Source organism: Pundamilia nyererei, unplaced genomic scaffold, assembly GCF_000239375.1.
Source record: "Pundamilia nyererei isolate P.nyererei 1_Seehausen unplaced genomic scaffold, PunNye1.0 scaffold00242, whole genome shotgun sequence".
Classification (NCBI taxonomy): Eukaryota; Metazoa; Chordata; class Actinopteri; order Cichliformes; family Cichlidae; genus Pundamilia; species Pundamilia nyererei.
In genome coordinates, this window is record NW_005187643.1 from 856,203 (window position 1) to 861,460 (window position 5,258).

Consider the following 5,258-nt stretch of genomic DNA (forward strand, 5'->3'; position numbering starts at 1 on the left):
GCTGTGCTCCCTGGCTAGCTCACGGGAAGCAAGACCAAACGATACCTCCGTCTCCTCCTTGTCTGAGCTCGCCACAGTATTTTTCCAATCCTATCACTGATTTTTTTTGTTTTGTTTTTACCTGAAAATGATTTAGATTTTTTTCAGTTTCTTTTGCACAGTTTAGTCTAAACAATAGCTTAACTATCTTTAGAACTGCTTGGAGAGTGCTGAGAATGACGTTCCTGATGTGAGCGAATGAGGTGATCAAGGAAAAACTGCATCAAATGTCAGTGTAATAACAAGTCGAAACATTTTGTTAAGTGGACTAAGTTCTTGTTAAATGGACTAGGTGCTTTACTGCTATAGCACTTGGTGCTTTCTATCTACCCATAATACACATTCATATTCAATCCATTTTTCAATTAAAAAAATTATACCAAACAGTAGTTCACTTTCCCAAAAATTTGATTCAGCACCCGTTAATTGTGTCATGTTTAGGTGATTTCCCATCAACTACATGAACATTTCACACAGAAAAGTAGAACACACCATGTTTTCATGTCTGCAGATCAGCCAGCAACCTCTCAACAGAAAACACTATGATCGATGTTAGGTTATTGTTGTTTTACTGAACATCGTATTTTAATTCACGGGAGTAACAGTCAAATTAATATCCAAAAAAGCATAAATAATGTTAAACATTATGGCGCCACCACGTTGCCTGGAAACCACCTAGCAACGAACTGAAATGACCTGGACACAACAGCACCTCTTTTTCTTTTTCTTTCTTTCTTTGCGTGTGATTAACATTATCAGTTTGCCAACGGTAGAAATGGGCCAAACAATACTCGAGCTTGGGAATGAAATAATTCCTTGATATAAGCTTTGCCTCCAGAAACTGCACTTCAGGTTTTTAGCACCGGGTGGAGCTTTTTTCAAATTTAGTCACTGAAATCGCTGACGTCACACTTCAGTACATGTCGAAATGTGATATTTTATCAGAACTGTGGTAAACATTCTGAGATGATGATAAACACAAGACCAAGAATTTTACAACGTGTGACCTGCGCAAATTGTCACAGATGATAATAACACCTCAACTGTCTCTGGCCACAAAACGGGAAAAAAAACAAGCTATAAACTACTTTCATATTCATTTTTTATCAACGATCTTCTTGAACACGTTCCCTCTGCATTAAGTAATGCTCCGCTCTGCCTGATTGTTATTGGATGAGTAGAGGTTGATCTTGGAAGATCGATGCTCTAAGTTATTCCCAATTTGTCCATCTACCAGCTCTTAAGCAAAAATGAAGACCTTCCTTGTTCTGAGTGTGATTTTTCTTGGACTATCCGAAGCAGCAGCAGGTGAGTTGACCCATGTAGTTATCTTCTATAATAACAGCCGAACCAGCATTGTGTTTATGTGAAGGGAAAAACCTTCTGAACAGGTGGATAGCAGTGTGTAGCCAAGGAAGCAGAGGCAAGTTTAAAAACAAACAAACAACAACAACAACTTAAAAAAAAAATGTATTTACAATTTAAAAAACTAACAGTAAATACGTAAACATCTCTTCCAAGGGGGTCAAAACATTGAAGAAAAGAACAAAATATGAAAATTATATTTAACAAACAAAAAACTAATTCAGCTGTGGGTGAAGTTATAATCCCAAACCATAAAAGTTAGTTTAAGATGAGTGGAACAGCCAGCGTCTTGGTTTTGCTGGTAAACTGGTTAACACAGTGAACAGGATTTATGAAGAGCTGCATTTGTGAGTATATTTATGACTGTTATATGATTATAGTATCTACATTGTAGCTTTTTTAGCGCACTAAAATATCTTTATAGAACTCTAATATTTTAATTCTGCTACATTTTCTGCTGCCCCCATGGCCAGATCTCTTTAAAATATAACCATCCCATGACTTGCTCATCATCCCTCCCGCTACACTCTCTTATTGTTGGTAAGGCTCACCCTGATAGGTCAAAGCCAGAGTCCTTCTGGGGCATGAACTCTCGCAGGATGGGGCTGTCCTGGGCAATATAAACTGAGTGCAATGCAATGACTGTCACAACTACAGGGATTAAAAACAGAACTATAAAATTATAAAACAACTCATGCAAAACCAAAAATCAAGCATGACATTTACACCATGTGTGTGCACCTGTACAAAGTATGCTGTAATGGCTGAAAGATTTCAGGATGTGAACATCATATGTTAATAGTCACCTACATAATATTTCACAGATAAAGTGAATAAAAAGACATTTTGAAATGGATCAAATTATTATAAATCTGCATATTTGTGAGGTGTTTGCAAAAATGTATTAATGAAAGCAAGTTTTAAGGTTTCTAATAAAAACCATGATGATGGAAAATCTAATGATAATCACAATCATGTTTCGGATGTTTAACAGTATGCTCCTCTGTGTGTTATTTTCTTGTGCCACAGTTACACATTTGCTGCAGTACTTCTACACGGCATCATCAGGAATTCCACATTTTCCAGAGTTTGTGACTGTGGGCGTGTTAGATGGGCAGCCATTCACGTACTATGACAGTAAAATAAAAAAAGAGAGTCCCAAGCAGGACTGGATGGCAAAGAGTGAAGGAGCTCTGTACTGGGACAGACAGACTCGGGCATCCATCGCGGATGAGCAGATCTTCAAAGGGAACATTGAATTTGTGAAGCAGCGCCTAAATGAAACAGGGGGTGAGTAATGAACAGGCGTTTAGAAACATCTGGGATTTTGTGATTCAGTTTCTATAAAATCCAACTTTCAACCACTAAAACTTAAAAATGTTCCATTCAGACTAATTTAATTGTTTAGCACTAATTGACAGCAGCAGTGACTTTGAGGGACCAAACACACAGGAGACAGTTTAATGAGGTGCAGAAGTGGTTTACAAAAACAGAGGAAGTCTAATCTTAAAAGTAGAGCAGGTCTGTCTCTGCAATCCAAACTGGGAACGCTCCTATAGTAGTGAGGTTGATACTGAAACAAATAATGTGACCGGCTATGATCAGCTGGGTTACGATGGCGAGGACTTATTGCCGTTTGACCTTAAGACAGAGACGTGGATCGCTCCAAAGCAATAGGCAGTCATCGCTAAACAGAAGTACGACTCTGACAGAGCTCTCTCAGCCAGACAGAAGAACTACTTCACTCACATTTGTCCCGAGTGGCTGAAGAAGTATCTGAACTATTCAGGGAGCTCTCTGAGGAGAACAGGTGCAATAACACTGGATTTTAACTGGACTTGGAAAGACAATCAATCAGCTATAGGTTGATTGATTGTCAACAAACATACAATTTGTAATAATAACAATAACGAACACTTATATTTTTTCAACAGTTCTTCCCTCAGTGTCTCTCCTCCAGAAGTCTTCCTCCTCTCCAATCACCTGCCACGCTACAGGTTTCTATCCACACAAAGCCAAACTGTTGTGGAGGAAAGATGGGAAAGAGCTTCATGAGGGTGTGAACAGAGGAGAGATCCTGCCCAACAATGATGGGACCCTCCAGATTTCTGCTGATCTGGATCTTTCATCAGTCAAACCTGAGGACTGGAGGAGCTACGATTGTGTGTTTCAGCTCTGTGGTGTGAATAAGGACATCATCACCAGACTGGACAGAGCAGTGACCAGAACCAATGAAGGTCAGTCTGCTCTCAGAAGTGATGAAGGTCAGAAGCACACATTTAGTTTACTGTAATATAGTAATAGTGCATAGTAAAGGGCAGTTCATGCAGTTTTATGTGTTAAAAATAGAACAATTTTGTCAGTTTATTTCACACGTTTCCCATCAACCTGCTGAAAATAAAAGTGAGTTGTATTTCCAAACTAAGAACATAAAAGGAATTTAAGACTCTTTACCAAACACTAATGCTTTTTCCAAAATCACGTTTTACCTTGTGAATGAGCAGCCACAGTTAACAGAGTATAGTTACTCCAGTTTTATAAAACGAGTAGAGGTAATGATTTGATTTTGGAATCAAGTTTACTGACTAAATTAAAAAGGATGTTTTTATTCTCAGAAGTTCAGTGGGCACAAAGATATCAGAGTTAAATGTGGGTAAAAAAGCACAGACACGGTGAATATATTCAGATATGAACAACAGGTAAAGCATATAGTGACAGACTTATTGTCTATAATCAGTGCTGTTATCTGTTTTGATTGGTGATCTTCTCTATCCTGTTTCATCTGTTCAGGTTCTGATTTGTTTTTCTTTGATCTAAAGGAAATTCCCTCTTCATGATCATCCACATGATTCTTGCTCTGGGTGTTCTTGCTGTGATCACTGTGATTGGATTCATTATCTACAAAAAGAAGACAGGTGAGAGGACAAAGCAGATTTTGTAGGACTTTGAGTTGATGCTTTCTTTTATTCACATTGAACACTAAATCTGTTTGTGGCGGGGTGTGGTTGGCGGTGCTGCTGCAGGGGAGGTGAACGCACCTGCAGGGCATCTGCAATGATGCCTCGCCGGGTTAAAAGTGTGTTGGGTCCTGGATTTCAGTGTTGTTGTTGGTGTGTATGTTCGCGAGCAACTGGAAAGCCGCAACCGCGTGTTAACAGCAAGCGTGTGAATAAAATGATGCTGAAAAGCAAACAGATGTGGTCGAGTCTGTCATCGCTTTATCACACTGTTTCATCCAGCAGTTATTACAGTAAGACTCAGAGCCAGAGTTTACTGAGAATGACTGTTGGATAATAAGACAAGATCACAGAGTTAAATGCATAATGTTTAACAAACCCTGTTTTTTACTTTCTTTCATTACAGACAAACGACCTCCATCTCGTAAGTGAAACCTTTCTGATCTGTTTTCTTTGAGATTTATGTGCACTAAAAAGTTTTTCAGATCTGTCAGTTGTTTGTAAAAGTGTTGTGGACTAACGATGTGTTTCCGACCTACAGCTGTAGAAAACCGTGAGGTCCAAGAGAAAATGATTCCTTATGAAGCCTAAATGACAGACATCACTGCTCACAGTGAGTCCATACATTAAATGGACTTTTTCCTGGGTAGTGAAATAGCCTTCAAATGTATTGGAGGTCAAGGTTCATCAATGTGGGGTCAGCTGGCTACCTGACTACACTGAATGAACAGATTTTTTCATTAATACATTTTGTCTTCCCTGATGACACGGGCATATCCCAAGTTCCTGATGCCAGGAGTCATCAGGCTCAAGTTACTATTGAAGTGGTTCATGAAACATCATTTTCACACATTTCCACTAAAATAAATATGTGAAACAGTATAAGCTTAATGAAGT

General features: G+C 38.8%; 1 pseudogene; it reads left to right on the plus strand.

The window, feature by feature from the left end:
• The first annotated feature begins 1,289 nt into the window (after nucleotides 1–1,289).
• On the plus strand, nucleotides 1,290–4,952 carry LOC102216192 (major histocompatibility complex class I-related gene protein-like; annotated as a pseudogene).
• The last annotated feature ends 306 nt before the right edge of the window (nucleotides 4,953–5,258 follow it).